The 18,567-nt window shown below is 43.3% G+C and overlaps 2 long non-coding RNA genes across 4 annotated transcripts in view; one reads left to right on the top strand and one right to left on the bottom strand.

Moving 5' to 3' along the window:
* LOC143277554 (uncharacterized) overlaps nt 1–18,567 on the top strand; it is a 617,781-nt gene that overhangs the window by 520,741 nt on the left and 78,473 nt on the right. For all 3 annotated transcript variants that reach the window (XR_013053759.1, XR_013053758.1, XR_013053760.1), the window contains one exon: nt 18,258–18,345. This is a non-coding gene — a long non-coding RNA (uncharacterized LOC143277554). The remainder of the gene's footprint in view (nt 1–18,257; nt 18,346–18,567) is intronic.
* The window catches only part of LOC143277555 (uncharacterized), a 45,683-nt gene that overhangs the window by 17,024 nt on the left and 10,092 nt on the right, over nt 1–18,567 (bottom strand). The gene's annotated exons all lie outside the window — the stretch shown is intronic.

The following is an 18,567-nucleotide window of genomic DNA, read 5'->3' on the forward strand; positions in this document are numbered from 1 at the left end:
GTCATTCGGATGAGACGATAAACCGAGGTCCCACGTGCAGCATGCACTTTGCGCACGTAAAAGAACCCAGGGCAACAAAAGGGTTGTTCCTGGCAAAGTTCTGTAGAAAAATCCACATCGATAGGAAAAACAAATAAAACTGCACGCAGGAAAAAATACAAAAAAAATGGGTGGCGCTGTGGTGTAGCGACGCGCTCTCCCTGGGGAGAGCAGCCCCGAATTTCACACGGAGAAATCTGTTGTGATAAAAAGAAATACAAATACAAACAGTGAAATACCTAACCAATGCGGACGCCGCGCCTCTAGGTGTCCTACAGCGCTGCTTAATACTTTGTGCCATGTGTCCCCACGGATGGTGAAGAATCCTTTCAAAACAAAAGCAAAACAAAATTCCAAGAATCTCGATACCGAATCCTGATCACTAACCACAAGATTACACAAGATTTTAGTGATATCCCAGCCCAAGGGGCTTTTTGTTTCAAGCAGAAGTGAGCGACGTTTAATTAATCAACACAGCACGGGCGACGACAACGTAACGACAACACAGACATGATGGTATCACAGACTGTGTGTAACTGGATTCCTTTTATGGGCAAGCCGCTCATCAGCCGGGTATCGTGTGTTTGTCCATTGGTGATCTGCCAACGCTGAAGATGCCGTGAGCAGGATTTCGTCATTGTAATGTGAAGTTTCGTTGAAAAGTAATCTTGTTTGAGTTTTCGTTGTAAAGTTTCTTATTGAATTTTCGAGTGTAAATGAAGAGCTGTAAATGGTTTTTTTTTTGTTTTTTTTTTTTTTTTTTGTTTTTTTTTGGAGGGGGGAGGGGGTTGAAGACTGAACTTTTTCTTTGCAATATTTTATTTGGATATGTAATAATTATAGAGTGTGTGTGGTTTAATATATATATAAACACACGATATATATATATCACAATCCGTAGAAAGATTGTGGGGCAGTATCAGCAGACAAGATATTACTAGTAAGGTTTTGTTCTTTATTATATATATACATATATAAAGTCGTGTATGTACTTTACTTTAGTTGTTTAAGTGGAATGCTAGGTGAATACACCACAGTCCACAGATATCCCATTACAGTGAAACTGCTTTTTGTATTTGCCCTTGTGCTCCTGATGGTGAAGAATCCTTTCAAGTAACAAAGTTCCCAGAATCTCAATACTGAATCGTGGTCACTAACCACAAGACTACACAAAATTTTTATGATGCCCCAACCCAAGAGCCTTTTAGTTTCGAGCAAAACCAAGCCAGATTTAATGAACACACATGTGTGAGCGACGACAGAGTAACGATAACGTAGACTTTCGTATCAAAGGCTTAACATACGTAGCAGTGCACGGCAATTAAGATATGATAGTCAGTCGTGTCCGACTATGACCATCAGAACAACAGAGGAGGCAGCTGTTGTTCCGAATATTTGGGCTAGAATTTGATTATAGTGGAGAGTGTCTTGCCCAAGTTACATCCCCACTCTCTCGGCCAAGAGGGTTTTAGGATAGTCGGTGTTGGGATGGTTCCCAAAGGCCAACTAGCCCCACAAGGCTGCAGCACTAAGAGCCAGTGCAATTTTGCCTCCTAGTTTGAGAGTCAGTCCTTCACAAAAGACTAAGCTGTAAATGGTTTCCCATTGACTGGAGAAACCATTGATAATACAGCTCTCACTTTGCTGTTGGCCCAAATGTAAACTTATGTCAATCTGTGATATAAGCCGAGTATTGGGCAGTTAAGAACAGTATAGGCGTACGTGTGACCAGAATGTATTTGTCGTTATGTCGTCATAATGAATTCGTCAGCACTGAAAAATTCCTTCCCCAGAAGGCACTTACATAAAATTTGAACAATTGTTATTTGGCCTAAAAGCTGACACTGTCACAGAATTTCAGGAAAACCCGACCACAATTTAAAAAAAAAAAAAAAAAAAAATAATTTGGGGCGTTATTTTGCTGACAGTCGGACGGACAAGACGTGAGGACAGAACAGTACAGGTAAGTGGGGTCAACCAACTCCTGAGTGATGTCATGATTTGAGCTTTTCCATGTCGTACCACACACATCTCCACACCGTATTCTCCCCCCCATCCCCCACTGCCCCCCGCCCACACGCACACACACGAAAAGAAACTGTGGTGGAGTGATTTTACTGTATGAAACACATATTTTCTGTCTTTGAAAATAATATATGCTCACACACACACACACACACACACACACACACACACACACACAGATGAAAATGATACATGCTAAAGAGAGGGTGGGGATGTGGAGTGTGTGCAAAAAATAAAAATAAATAAAAAATAATAAAATAAATAGATAATAAAGTGGGTGGTATGGCGAACGTTCTGGAGCAGAAGAAGGTTGTTGATCAACTTGATATGCATGCTTACAGACAGACGGACGAATAGACAGACAGGCAGACAGACAAACATTGGCATCGACATCTCTGTCTGAGTCAACCAGCAGGCATGTCTTGTCCTGTCCTGTCGTGGCCGGCTCCCTTTTAGCTCAGCAGTAGTGGGAGGGTAGTGTGGTGGGGAAGTGTGTGTGTGAAGGGGGGGGGGATCCTTCTAACACCCCCCCCCCCTCCCCCAAACCCCCTCCACCCTCTGTCTCTGAATTCCCCCCCCCCCCCCCCCTCTGCACCCCCCCCCCTCCCCCTCCACAAGTCCCTTCCATTCCATCCCCCGACCCCCTCTGTCAAATCACATTCCGAGGGTGGGTGGGAATGGGGGTGAGGTCGAGGGTGGGGGTGTGGAAAGGGGTGGGGGGCTGCAGTTCCCATCGTCACTTAATAAAACTCTTGTCTGTGTCTGTACCACCTCCCCCGTCCCCCCCCCCTCTCTCTCTCCCCTTCTCTCTCCCCCCTCTCTCTCCTGTATGTCTTGTCTGGATTTTTTTTTTTGGAGGGGGCGGGGGGTGAACGAAGAGACGTAGAAAGGAGCGAGGGGGGGGGGGGGGTGACGGTGGGGGGTAGGGGGGGGTGGGGGCGACAGTGAGTGGAGAGGAGGGACAGCATCGGGCCTCTCCTAGCAACAAGTTGGTCTCAGAGAAAGTGTGAAAGGTCAGACAGTGGAACCCGTTATTTTAGGGCCTGGGTCTGTCTCAGACCTAGGGAGGGGGACGCCATGGTTGTGGGTGGGTGGGTGTGTTGGGGGGAGGGGGGTGCAGAGGGAGCGGCAGTCTGGAAGGGGTTGAGGTTGTATCTAATGAAGACATGGTGGCCAAAACGGACCAGTCCGTCCCCTTTTGCATAGCAAATGCTTGACCTCTTCTGAATGGTAGTATAGATTTGTGTTTTTTGTTTTGTTTCCACCCCACCCCTCATTTCAAAAGTTTCAGTACCATACATGGCCACTTATATCCACGAAAGTGACTCTCTCTCTCTCTCTCTCTCTCTCTCTCTCTCTCTCTCTCTGTGTTAACTATTGCAGTAAGTTTGCTTGTTTGTGAATTTGCCTGCATACCTCCCTATGTCTGTATGTCTGTCTGTCAAGCTACGTGAACTTTGAAAACTCTGTTTTTGAATATTCCTTAGATAAAACGGAGAAATTTTAATCACCCCAATGAAAATTCCCTTAAAAACGTTAAAGTTGGATGAACAACAACAAACTAAAACTTGACGATAAAAAAAAAATAAATAAAAAATAAAAAAAAAAAAAAAATAAAAATCTAAAAAAACCCCCCCCCCCCCACCCCCTCCTTCTGTTTTCGTCAGTCAGTTAAAGCAGGCTGTCATGAAATCCCATTCACAAGTTAATGCAAGAAACTTAGGATTCATTACTGATTCTGAACTCAGTATGAAAGATCACGTGACAAAAGTTATTCTCTCATTTGAGCATCAATGATCAATACTCAAACAAACAAACAAAAGGATCGTTGAAATTTGACTTTTTCTCGAGGATTTTGGAATGGTATTTGTTAACTTACCCCTTCATGGGGGGCCATGGCCTGATAAATAAACCTTTCGCATTTTCTCAACAACTCCCCCTCCCCCTGTACCCCCCACCTCTCTCTCTCTCTCTCTGTGGTTCATTCATTCATTCATTCTATATCTCACTCGAACAACAATGGTTGCCACTTGCAAGGGAATAGACGAGAATCACATTCTGAAATGATCCTCTGAGGCTCAAACCAAGGACGTGCGTCAGACGTAGACCGCTTCAGTTTCAATTTTTCGTCAGACCACAAAGCCAAAAGAAATGACAACGGACGCTATACACGCCCCAGGCGTGAAAAGTAATGCAAGATTAGTTATGATACCATTTTTGTCAAGTCAGAAACACACACACACACACACACACACACATTTCCAGACTTTCTGGACAAGGGGAAAAAACGTTGAATGGTTCAGCAAGGCAGGAGATCAGAAAGGAAGGCACGACAGAAAAACAACAATAAACCCAGAAACAAAGAGAGCGATGGAAAAAGGTGGGGATACTATTTATCCTGAAGGAGCCCCCGCCATCCTCAAGGGGGGGATGGGGGGGGGTCTCTCTCCTCCCTACCCCCCTCCAACTTCCCCCCCATTCCACCATCCTGATAAAAAGTTGGCTTTTGTTGTGCAGTTACGCCGTTTATAATTTCTCTGCTTTATGCGAACAAAAAATCCCCATCCCTCTCTTCCCTTATCTGTCTCTCCATCGCACCCTTTCTCTTGTCTTCCTCTCTCTCTCTCTCTCTCTCTCTCTCTCATGTCTGTCTGTCTGTTATCTGTCTCTTTCACTCTCGGTCTCCCAATCAGAATATAGGTACTTTGAAGCATAAGATAATGTCAGGATTGGTAGCCGCTGATGTAAGAGAAGTTCCCATTAAACAGTAGAGACATACTCGTAAAACAGAAACAGCCAAGCCAGAAATGGAGCTTTTTAGAGCTAGTCTTCACTACTCGGGGAAAGTCATTATGGATTTTTTTTTTCCACCGGAGACTCTGAAACGAGTAACAAACCATACCTCCTTCAGAAATGTTTACAAGGAATATTTGATGCCTGTTGTATTTGAATTAACGTTATATGGAAGGAAGAAAAAAAAGAAAAAGAAGTAATTGGTATCCTGGTGCTCTTTGTGTCCTTCAGTTAACATCTATGTTTCATTATATCTTTTTTGTCTCCTCGTCTTCTTTCTCTATTTCTCTCTTGTTTTGTTTCTCAATGTCTTTTCTTACCCTATACCCCACCCCCCTCCCTCTCGTTCTTCTCCCAACCCCCCAACCCCCTACTCCCCTCCACACACACACACACCCGCCCCTCTTCAGCTGACGTTTACTTCCATTCTTTTTGAAAAATATATGTGAACTTCGATTTCTTATTATTGATATGTTTAACTGTGTCTCCCCCCCCCCCCCCCCCCCCCCCCCCCCCCCCCCCCCCCACACACACACACACTATTTTTCTTTCTTTCTTTCTTTCCCCTTTTTATTCCTTGTCCCCTCGTGGACGATGGTAGCATGTCCCCCTCCTCTCTCTCTCTCTCTCTCTCTCTCTCTCTCTCTGTCTGTCTGTCTGTCTGTCTGTCTTTCTGTCTGTGCTTTACTTCTGTCCCTTGTTGAAAACTGGCCTTCTCAGAGTAATCTTACGCCTTTTGATAATTTCTGCTATTCTTGCTTTAAAATCCCTCTACTCCAGCCTTTTCACTCCCTCCCTTGCCCCTTCGATATCTATCTATATATGCTCATGGAAACAAACCCTTCTTTCCTTCTTTCTTTCTTTCTTTCAGTTTGTCTGTCTGTCTACCTTTCTCCACTATCCCCTCCCTTCCCAGGTCATTTAAAGACTGGTTTCTGTTTGTTATTATGCGTTCTGTAATTTCTGTCACTTTTTTTTTTTCTTCACTCAGGCTCACGAACGAAACTGACTTTTTTTTTTTCTTTCTTTTTTTTCTCCTGTTTCTTGTCTTTCTCTGTCTCTACCCGTCTTTCTGTCCCAGTTTCTCAGTGTTTCTGTTTTCCCCCCACCCCCCACACCCCCCCAAATCAACGCAGCTTCTTAGATTTATGTACTGTTTGCTTACGCAACATAACTTTTCCTTTCCATCTGTTTCTCTCGCCCTCTCCCCCTTCTCTCCCCCCTTTCCCTTCCCCGTTGAAAACTTAGGCATCTTTTCCATTGATAACCCTTTTATTTATTTTTCTTTTTTCTTTTCAGGGAGGCGAAGGGGCAGCTCACGAGCACTGTCATTTTTTGTCTGTCTCTGTCTCCCTCTCTTTCTCTTTCTCTCTCACTCTTTTCCTAGCCAGAGCAGGGATTGCGTCATAACGACTGTAAAACACACACACACACACACACACACACACACACACACACACACGGGTGGGGGAGGGGGGGTAAAGCGAGGGGGTGTTGACGCGCAGCTGCCCTACAGCCGATAATGATGGCAGGCGATGCTGATGACGACGACGATGATGATGATATCGATGACAAGTCAAGAGTCACACACACACACACACACACACACACACACACACATAGATGGCAGACGAGCCGAGGGTGGAGGGTTAAGTTGGGGGTGGGGTGGGGGTTTCTGTGGCTGATGGCAACAAGGAGAAGGGAGGGGGGTGGAGGGCATGCTGCTCTGTGTGTGTGAGTGGAGTTTGAGTTTTGAGTTGAGCAGGGCCAGACCAGACACTGTGTTTGTGTGTGTGTGTGTTTGAGAGAGTGTGCGTGCGTGCGCGTGGAGAAATAACCCCACCTTTCTCCCTCCCCTTCTCCTCTCCCACCCCCCTCGCCCCCTCTCTCCCGACCGACCGGTGACGGCCGATGGCTCAGACGAGCTAACTCTGGAACCATGCTGCTGGCTGAAGCGCGTGCGGCCCTAGCAACAAGCCCCAAACCACGTGGTCTCCTTGTGGAGCACGTGAGCTACTGGCTCACAGTCAGTCACTGAGAGAGTGTGTGTGTATGAGCGTGAGCCGGCAAAAGGAAGGGAGGAGAATGGAGGGGTGAGGGCAATGGTAGGGGAGGGGGAGGGGGGAGAGGTTGCATCACTAATCACTGTAATGCCGGGCGATGCTGGGAGGGAAGTGATGGTAGGGGTAGAGTGGTAGTAGTAGTGAGAGAGCGGAGGGATGGAGGAGGAGGGTGCAGTTAGCAGCAGAGTGTGGCATGAGACCAGAATAGACCCCCGCGCCCCCCCCCCCCCTCCCCCATCACCCTCGCCCCCTCCAGCTCCCATCACCCTCGCCCCTCCCGAAAAACTCGGTGAATGAGTGAGTGAGTGAGTGATTTGGGGATGAGACGGTGGACGGGTGTGGAGAAGAGACAGAACTTGAGCCTCAGCCCCAAACGGAACAAGTCACTTGCTTTTGGTGCACACTCCGCTCCCCCCCCCCCTCGGCCAACACACCAAAACAATTAGAAAATTCCCCCCACACCCCTCCTCCCTTCCCCCTTTTTCTGTATCCCCCCCATTCCTTCATCCGATTTACACCGTCCTTCATTCATTCATTCATTCATTCATTCATTCTCCCTCCCATCCCCCTCCCGAATTCATTGATGTCCTTAAAAAACAAGGACTGGGATGGGAGTGGGTGTTGGGGGTGGGGATTCCACACCACCAACCCCCGAAGAAGAAGAAGAAAAGTTTAGTTTAATAATTATCATTGTTGGATGATTAAGTGAGAGAGGTCCCATTGAGATTGGTTATTTTTGTTTTGTTTTTTTGTGGCGAGGAAAGTTGTTGGAGCCTTAGGGTAACTTATTTTATATTATTATATTTCATATTGTATTATATATTTTTTTGCTTCTAAATTGTTTTAGTCTATTTTTTTGCTTCTAAATGAGGGGTTCCTTGCGCAGATCTTGTTTGAGGTCTGGGTGGACAGTGCTTCTTTTCTGGTTATTTCCTTGCTGCCCCCGTTCGTTCTTTCCTTCATTTCTTCTTTCAGTCTGTTCTTTCTTATTCCCCCCCTCCCCCCCCCCCCCCTGTTTCACGTTCCAGATTATAAAAAGAATCGTAAAAAAAAAAAAGCCTTTGCAGTTTTGTTGACTGAAATGAGCATGAGCACTTTTAATTTTTTTTTTTTTAAGTTGTTCCGTGTATTAATGTCTCTGTCTCCCCATCTCTCTCTCTCTCTCTCTCTCTCTCTCTCTCTCTCTCCGTCTCCGTGGCAGAACCTGTTTGGCGTTGAATGTCTGATCCAGTGTTCACCTAGTGACCGGGGTTCAATACCCTGTTGTGGTGTCCTCGGGAAAGGCACTTTACTTTCGATTTTCCTCACTCCAGGCAAGGTGTGAACGAGTGCCTGACCAGTTGGGGAAGGCAAAGACAGCGAAAAGAGATAATTGGGTTCCGCCTTCCAGTGCCGAGCCCAAGACATGGTGGATGTGAATTCACTCTCCCGATGACCGTAAAAGGCTGTGGGGGCCTTCAGCCTTAATGTAAATTGTTTTACTTATGTTTTGTGCATGCGTATGTCTATGTGATTTCACTGATGTTAATGTTGTGAATGTTTTGACCCCCCCCTCCTCTCTCTCTCTCTCTCTCTCTCTCTCTCTCTCTCTCTCTCTCTCTCTCTCCACCCCCACCCCCCTCCTTTTTTTAAAATATTATTATTATTATTTTTTTTTTTTTTTAATTCAGTTTTCTTTGCCCGGATGGCAAGGTGTAAACAAGATCACTGTGCTTAGTCATTTACAGCCTTAGAATTTTGTTCGTTCTCTGTCTGTCTCTCTCTCCCCCTCTCTGTCTCTTACCCACCAGCTAGTGTTCCATGCTAGTTTAGAGTCACATACATTCTATGACGTCTTCGCTTCTTATAAGCATTCTTCTTCACTTAGTTGTCATGTACTTCAAATTGCCAGCATCAAAATTCGTAACATTTTCTCGAGATCCAGGATTGGAACGTCTCCACTGAATTGCCAGTTGTTACAGTACAAACGTGATGTTGAACAGAAACGTGAACTGTCCTTTTTGTGCCAGTGTTCCAGAAACAGACCTTCACTTTTTGTTAACTTGCTATAAAACGAAACTATCCAGAAGGCGCTAATACCAGAAAAGTTTTATAGACAGCCATCCATGTTTAAAATTGCACTGCTGTTTGCCACTGTGAACGAAAAAAATATTTGTAATCTGTCTCTTTTTATATTCAAAGCGTTAAGAATAAGACAGAATGTGTGAATGCGATTCCATATCGATGAATATATATATATATATATATATTTTTTTTTTTTTTTTTTTTTTTTTTCATCCTTCCCCCCTCCCACCCACCCCATACTATGCTCACTCCATTGTATGGGCGAATGGCCTGACAATTAAACTCTCTTGCGTCGTATGTAGGTTTCCTACCTGCCTGTGCTTCGGTTTCAAGAAAGTGTCAAAACGTTAGGACTGATCCGGACTAATCCATATACGCTACGCTACGCCACAGCCTGATATTTGCATGAACCCAGCTCGCTGATCAGGCCACAGGTTTGTGTAAAACATCAGCATAGATGAATTGAATGAACTAAAAATAAATAGACACAGTCAAAAGAATTGTACCTCAAAGATGTCTCCAGCCTGTGTTAAACAGGGATTATTTGGTCTCTGATTGATGGATGGACTTGATTGATGGAGCACTCACTTTTGAGTTTTGAAGCAAAAAAAAGAATCGAGGGTTACGGTCGCACACAGGTCTGGTTTGGTGTTTATTTTGCAGTGGGATTGATTTGTTTGTTTATTTTGCTCCGCATTCCATTGATTAGACGATGAGCGGTGATCCGTGTGCTGTAGACCCTATCATTATGCACGCGACCTTGGGGTAGAGGGATGGAGGAGGGGGGGGGTCGGCAGGCTGACCTCGGAAGACGTGTCGTCGGTCTCAAGCCCAGAGAAAACGTCGGAGGGAGTGGGGTGGGAAGGGCGGGGGGGATCGGTAAGTGACAACGGATGACGTATCTTAGGCCCAGAGAAAGGAGGGAGGTGGGGTGGGATGGCCATTTATTGAGTATTAAAAGCTGTATTTCTTTTATATCGGAGAAACTGGTTGAAGAAAATGGAAGACAGGCACGATAGCAGCTCTCTTTAGTTGGAAATAGGACAGCTTAATTAACTTGAAAAAGTGACACTGGACAAAAAAAATCAACAACAAAAAACACCACGTTGTGGATGAGTGCACGGAAGAAAGCCCATGTATGATGTCAAATACAGGAAAAGATGTGACATAAAAGCATTGTTTTAAAAACCAAGGGCACAACACCATGTCGAAAGGGGTCCACAGACTCTGATCACTGGTGAACACTGTATCAAAAGTCCAAAGTTTAACCGATTCTCCCACGGCGCTTTCATTACTGAAAATTACTGCATAAGAAATTGTTGACCCTGTACTCTGTGCGTGTGTGTGTGTGTTTCTTGAAAGCAGGAAGGAAAGTGTCAGTGTACTTGAAAGCAGAGAGATTTAAAAGTGTCAGTGTAGTTAAAAATGGGAGATTTGTCATTATCAGTAAGGTTGCTAAGTAATAATTATGATCTTTTATGCATCTTTTTCCCCACGTCAAGGTTGCTACGTGATAAGTATGATTGTTCTTATATCTGTGTATTTTTCTGAATGGAACAAGCTCCATCCCCTTCCACTCCCAAAGCTTAATTAAAGCCCTTTTGTGTTTTTAGGGTAGTTGAGATGGTAGTTGTGTGGGGGGGGAGGGGGTTAGAGCTCGGGGGGTGGTGGGAGGGTTTTTTTTTGTGGGGGGGGGGGGGGGGGGGGGCGTGTTGTGTGTTACTTAACACCAACACTGACTACAATCCTCTTAACCCTTTGACTGAAGAACCCAGTGTTGCACGAGTTTGAAGTGCAGTTACTACTTTTCGAATCATATCTGTATTTGAAAAGAAAAATAAACGGCTTAATTCTTCATTTTGCAGAACGAAGGCAATGTTTGGTTTGTTTTTTGTTGTTGTTGGTTTTTTTTTTTAAATGAAAAAAATAAAAAGAAAGAAATCCAAATAAAAGGTGGTGACTGACATCCTGACCTGCAAGCTCTGTTTTATCTTAGGGTTATAGCTCTTCATTGATGAGCATACAGGTTGAGAACAGGCCAAAGAAAAACAAACAGGCATATACCTTGAAAATCACTCCAAAGCAGGTAATATTGATCATATTGTATGATCTCGTTAGTCGTGGTACACTACGAGGAAGTTTATTCCTAGGATACTCGCGTGACCAGATTTTAATGAAGCGTTTGACTCCTCAGTTTTAACTGGAAACTCGTGTCCGTTGAAAAATACAAAATCTGCTGCTTTGAATGATATCAATCGGCTGCCTTGAAAGATATATGCTGCTGTGAACGACAGCAAATCTACTCCTTTGAAAGAAATGAGTTCTGCTAGCTGCTTCAAAAGATGTAGATTCATGTGCTTTGAAAGATACGAAATCTCAAAATCTGCTGCTTTGAAAGATATAAAAATATGTTGCTTTGTGTGTGTGTGTGTGTGTGTGTGTGTTGCTTTGAAAGATAATACTCTTTTGTCGAACGTTATGAAACCTGTCTTAAAAAAAAAAAAAAACCCACAAAGATACAAAATATGCTGCTTTGAAAGATATAACAAAATAAAATCTGCTGTTTTAAAATATGAAATCTGTTGCTTTGTAACATATACAGTCTTTTGTTTTGAAGTATGTGATATTTGTTGCTTTATAACATATAAAAATCCGCTGTTTGGAACGACATGAGATCTTGTGTTTTGAAAGATATTAAATCCGCTGCTTGATAATATATCAGATCTACAGTCTGCTACTTTATGAAATATACAATTGTAAAACCTGCTGCACTGAAACTTCTATACTATATTGCTTTAAAACATAATAAATTTGCCACTTTGAAAGGTCAGAAATCTGCTACTTTGAAATACAGGAAATATGCTTTGAACGATTTTTATTCGATTTTTAATACAACAATAAGCATTAAAATATTGAACACAACATGCGGAAGCGTATAAAGCGTTCTGCTTTCAAAGATCCAGAATCGTGTGGTTCCGTTGATTAATGACCAGGCCTTATCCTGGTTTGCATTGGAAAGGGGATGCAGGCAGGGAGACCACATACAGCCACCTACGTACATGCATGCAACAATATTTGCGATAGAATATTATACACGTGCCTACATGCATACAATACAGTGCAGTGCAGTAGTCTATCAGTCCTATCAAAAATATTTGTGCGTTCGGAAAATAGTCACCCACACCGGTCTCTCAGCTCACAGTCAACACACACATAAACATGTCAAAAGTTGAAGTCAAAGAGTAAAACACATTAAGATGAATACAAACATGAAAATGATAAAAACATTTCAGCTTGATTTATCACGTTGTGAAAGAGATACGTTCTATACTAACATGTATTTCACGAAAGCTATGTCAGAAAAAGAAACATTGACATAGATTCGTCATTGTGAATTCTTAAATGAGAGGTTCTGTTCTTTAAAGAAAGCATGATAGCATGCAGCAAAACAGATCTGCTCTAAATAAACATATATATTGACAAATATTATTCAAGAAAAAAATCCTTATCCAAACAAAGAAATTACTGTTGATTTTAGAGAGACAAAAAAATCCCTCTCCCATATCTGACCAGTTTAAAAGTCGAAAGAGTGTTTAAATACAAATACCTGTCATTATTATTGATCACAGGCTGAATTTTACGTCTAGCATAAACATTCACAAAAAAAAGGTGCAAGTCCGGCATATGTTGTCTTCAGACACTCAAACATCAGAGTTAATTCTACAGTACTTCAAGAATTCTATAGACGCTTTTATTGAATTTGTTTTATCTGTCTAGCTATAAAGAATAGGAATGTGTGGAATAAAATAGTGAATATATGCCTCAAGATTGTATACGACAGAAGGCCATGTGCATTTCAAACGACAGCAGTCATGCTCTGGCAATTTATTATTCACTTCTACATTAAGGCAAACGCTTCACAGTTCACTGTGTGGAAACTCGAGACAAACAAAACTAAATACAGTTTTATTCATAAGTCAGTTGAACTGTTACACAACTATAGTTAACTAATGATACGACTCCATAGAAAGTATACCACAGTATATGCATGCGTGATATTACTTCTAAATTGGGAGGAATGGGGGAAATACTGTTGAATAATGAATATATATATATATATATAGAGAGAGAGAGAGAGAGAGAGAGAGATGTTTTAATCACAGTATATTTTAAGCCTTAAGTGTGATTATTTCGTCTGTGTCTGTGTCTACTGTGATTATTGCATGAGTACGACTGTGAGTGTTGTATGTGCAGAGATGCCAACTGTTACGATTTCGTCGTATTTTGTTAACGCTCGACGGCAGTTTGTTTCGACGTTACGCCAACATCGACATTGTTCCGACGAGTTCATTTTCGGCTACATAGCATGGTCACATGCTTTCCTGTCGTAACATTACCCAGACACTCTGGACCTATCGACCACCAGGCCAGGGCGGTCACTACCAACCATGGTCTCACGTGATGATGCTCAGCTAATCGCACGCGTGTTTACATTGAAACAGCATTGAGTGGTCCAATCAGCTTTACCGTTTGCCTGAACTAGAGAGAATGTGACTAAATCAAGTTGAGTTTCGGTGAAACGGCGTCTGTGCCCGGTGGATTAAGCTATGGAGTGCAAGGAAAGAACAAGCTGATGTAGCTCAGAGTCGAGTGTTCCTACCAGACTCAAACTGTTCCCACCAATTTTTTCTGATTCTTCCTTCAGACACTTGGCAGGGGTTGGCATTTCTGTATGTGTGGTTTCCTTTAAATCGACACTTTAACGTTCTTTTACACACACACACACACACACACACACACACACACAGATACATTGATTGATTGATTTATATATAGATAAGATATGTGTGTGTGTGTTGAATGATAGTGATTCTCGTGTATTGCTTATGTGTATTACTCCACACAATTTGTTTTTTCTTGGGCTATAATAAAAAGCATTCAATATTCTGTAAAACTCGCACATCGATGGAGAGAGAGAGGAGGGCGGTGGTGGAGAGATAGAAGGGGTGGAGGGGGGGGAATAGAGAGGGCGAGTGGAGAGGGATGAAGAGAGGGGGTGGAGTGCAGAGGGATAGAGGGAGGCTGGAGAAAGAGAGTGTGGGGAGAACGGGAGGGGGGGTGGAGAGAGATAGAGTAGAGGGGGTGGGGGGAGTGGAATGGAGAGAGGGAGGAGTGGAGAGGGATGAAGAGGGGGAGTGGAGAGAGTGATGGAGAGAGAGGGGTGGTGGGGTAGAGGGAGAGGGGAGTGGAGAGCGATGGAGAGAGAGAGTGTGTGTGTGTGGAGATCGAGAGGGGGAGTGGAGAGGGATGGAGACGGGGGGTGGGGGGTGGAGTGGATAGGGATAGAGGGGTGGGGGGTGGAGTGGATAGGGATAGAGAAGAGGGGGTGGGGGAGTGGAATGGAGACAGGGGGAGTGAAGAGGGATGAAGAGGGGGAGTGGAGAGAGTGATGGAGAGAGAGGGGTGTTGGGGAAGATGGATTGGGAGGGGGAGAGTGGAGAGCGATGGAGAGAGTGAGTGTGTGGGGAGATCGAGAGGGGGAGTGGAGAGTGATGAAGAGAGGATGTGGAGAGAGTGATGGAGAGAGAGGGGTGTTGGGGAAGATGGATTGGGAGGGGGGGAGTGGAGAGCGATGGAGAGAGTGTGTGGGGAGATCGAGAGGGGGAGTGGAGAGTGATGAAGAGAGGATGTGGAGAGAGTGATGGAGAGAGAGGGGTGTTGGGGTAAATGGATTTGGGAGGGGGGGCGGGGGGGGGGGGAGTGGAGAGCGACGGAGAGAGGAGGAGTGAAGAGGGATGGAGAGAGAGAGGAGTGCAGTTGGGGAGAGGGGGGGGGGTTGCAGTGGGGGAGAGGGATGGAGAGAGGAGGGGAGTGATTGTGAAAGATGGAGAGAGAAGAGGGGAGTGGGGGAGAATGATGGAGCGACAGATGAGGATGGTGGGGAGAGGGGGGGGGGGGGGTGGAGAAGGATTGAGAGAAGTGGGGGAGAGGAATGTAGAGAGAGGGGATAGGTGGGTGGGTGGAAGAGAGGGATGGAGAGAGAGGGGTTGGGAGGGAGAGGAGGGGGGTAGACGAGAAACGGGCCAGGTGAAAGGATGTAGAGGGCAGAACGTGACAGGAAGAGAGTATGATTCATGCTTCAGGTGACTGCAGGGATGAAACATACCTTGCATGCTGAATGAGGAAGCGTATGTTGTTGTCAAGTGAAAATGATCTTTACGGAGGGTAAAACAGTAAGCTTATACGGCTTTTATTCATCCTGTCCTTCAAAAAATATATCTCTCTCTCCTTCCGGACTAAAGAATCAGATTATTTTACCAGCTTCTGACGGTCTTGGGCTGACAGTGAATTGATTTTTTTTTTTTTAAACAATTGTTTAAAAAGAAAATGTGGTCACCTGAGGCAACATGGAAAAAGAAAATCTGAACAGTTGCAAATATTTTGGCTTTACTCCTTCAACTAGATTAATGCGTTGTGCATCAGTGTCTCTGCCTGTTTGTGTGCATATGCACGCTTGTGTCGGTGTGTGTGTGGGTGCGCACGGGTTCACTGAGCGTGACCAATTTTATTTCATGTTTTTGTTTCAATCTTTTGTGCCCCACGTATGTTTCCCATCACTCTACTTTAATGTATTGACCTTTTTTTTCTCCCTAGGATAATAATGATGATGCTTTCAAGGCCTGATGAGCGCGTTGAGGTTTGCGTAGGTCAGGCATCTGCCACTCCTCCCTCTCCCCCCCCATTAATTGAGTATGCAAGCAGGGCGAAGAGTAACGGGGTGGGAGAAAAAGGTGTAGTCTCGGTAATGTAGATGTTCCTTTTCTTTCAACTGTTCCTTGCTCAAGTCAAACCTTTGTTGTGACATTTATCTGAAGTCGAAAAATCGTGTTAAAGCTATTGAGAACACCAAATCCGTTCGCCTGTTGTTGTCTTTTGTTGTTGTTGTTGTTTTTTGTTGTTTTTTGTTGTTTTTTGTGTGTAATTGAGAAAACCCGAAACACCATGGTATATATACATAGATAGTTCCCCCTGTTATGAAATACTGGTTTAGATTTAAAACCCACACCGACTTCATTACCTAAAGAAGCATTTGAAAGAAACACGAACGAAGAAAGACAGTGTATGAAACCGGGCATTTCATATAAAACAGTGTTGGAGATATTTCCCCCATGTGTGGATGCATAGTGGGGATGTGAGATGAAAAATTGTTCTTCATAGAATTGTTCCGACAGAGAATGGACGTTTGTTACAAACAAGACTTGCATGGAAAGCTGGAACATAGTGATCGCTTTTTAGAATACTGCAAATATTAAATTTAATGAAACAGCCAGAATACTACCATGTTTAAAAAAAAAAAAAAGTGGCTGTGATGACCTGGAAACTGAAGTTCTTTTCCCTGTGTATGTTCACTAGTAAGAAAAATGTAGATTGATAATACTCTGCTTATTATTTTAAAGGTTTTTTTCTTCTTTTTTTATATTTAACTTCTTTTTTGCCAACTAAATGAAGATAGATATCTGTGTGGAATCTGTAACACTATGAACGCGCTAGAGATTATGAATCTGTGTTCCCTGTGGGCATACCGGGGCCTCTTTCAGTATAAACAGTACCCCTACCTTCTGGAAAATCTGTGATCGAAATTTCATTGTCTACCCCCTGCCCCCCCCCCCCCCCCCCCCCCTCACTTGTGATAAATTATGTCCCCTAGCATTAATTACAGAGTAATTTCCCTTTTTTACTATCTGCACCAAAACGTTTGCAAAATAAATAAAACTTCCATGCTTAGCAAAAGAAGTTCCTGTTTGAACAAAAAATGATAATAATGACTCCTCTTGTTGTTGTGTTAGAATATCAGATCAAAGTACCAAGTTTAGAGAATACAAAAAATATAAATATAACAGTAAATGCAGTTTGCATATAATTAGGCTTCTTTTTTTTTCTTTTTTTTTTTGTGCCCATCCCAGAGGTGCAATATTGTTTTAAACAAGATGACCGGAAAGAACTGAATTTTTCCTATTTTTATGCCAAATTTGGTGTCAACTGACAAAGTATTTGCAGAGAAAATGTCAGTGTTAAAGTTTACCACGGACACACACACACACACACACACACACACACACACACACACACACACACACACACACACACACACACACACACACACACACACACACACACAGACAACCGAACACCGGGTTAAAACATAGACTCACTTTGTTTACACAAGTGAGTCAAAAAAACAGCCTTGAATATATCTATTGTACATTTCTGGACTTGGTTGGGCACTCTCAAGTTACTATCTTACTATGTTATTTTCTATTTTTATGCACATGGAACATGTGAGGTGCCCGTTGACAATGTTTGGTTTTCTATATATCATTAGATGTGATCATGTGTGATTTTTGTTTAAAAGGCATTGTTAGGTTTACGTCCAGATTAGTTTATTTATTTATCTAATTATTTTAACATACTGGTGAAAAATTGACGGGCTGGTGACACCAGAGGCATGTCCTAAATGCTTCGTCCGTTCTTTAGTTTAACGTCTTTTCACTTTAAGTGATATTAGACGAGGGTAGGACAAAAAAAATCGGGTAGGTGGAGGGGGCCCCGGGGGTGGGGGGTGGGGGGGGGGATTACTGTGTACGCATGCGAATAAGTGAAAGCGTGTGTGTGTGTACGCGCGCGCGTGTGTTACATACAGAAAATGATTGATATGTTTTGTTTTAAATATTAAAAAAAAAAAAAACATAAAAAAGGCATAACAATATAACATATTTCTAATGAAAAACTAACAACTATAACAGCGAACCAACTGGGCTACTTAGCAAGGAGTTGAAAAAGTCATACATTAGCAATGGACTGCTGAAGATCGTCAACATTGAAGATGATTTCAATTCAGGGATGTGAGACTTTACACATATCGCAAGTTGGTATGTGATCGGCTGTTGTGTGAGCACCACAGATGCAAGAAACATTAATGACATATTTTGTCTTAAAACAATTCATTTTCCATCAAAATGTCCTAAATGTATGTACACGAATATGACTGTACTCGTGCCTTCCTCCCCTCCCCTTTGGGACCGATGTTTACAGTTGTTCAGCCTTCTTATGACCCTGTGGGGTCGGTCGGCAGGGCTGACAGCAACAAAAGATAAAGATGGAGTTAAAATCGAAATGAGGTCGGGGAACTATCGTAAAATAAACAGCGGACATTTTTCGATTATTGGAGAAATTTCAAAACTATCATGCGTCTTTTTTTTTTTTTTTACACAGGAAGCCCAGCTGGAAAACGGAACCCCCTTGGCAAAGCGTCAGGTTCGTGAATGGTTGGCTGGGTGGCTTGGACTGCATATTCATTGAGGTCAGTGTGTGTGTGTGCGCATGTACTAGAGTGTGTGTCCACGTCCACAAGCACGAACGATTTGTCTTTTTCGTTTTACAATGCTGCATGTTTGTCAAAAGAATTTTTTTTTTTTTAAAGTAATGCTTTATTGGAAGATAATTTGAACACGACGACAGAATTCTTACAGTAAAATTGTGCTTCGTTCCTGATGATAAACTAATCGGATTTAAAAGTGCATTG

This window comes from Babylonia areolata, chromosome 34 (genome assembly GCF_041734735.1).
Source record: "Babylonia areolata isolate BAREFJ2019XMU chromosome 34, ASM4173473v1, whole genome shotgun sequence".
Taxonomy (NCBI): domain Eukaryota; kingdom Metazoa; phylum Mollusca; class Gastropoda; order Neogastropoda; family Buccinidae; genus Babylonia; species Babylonia areolata.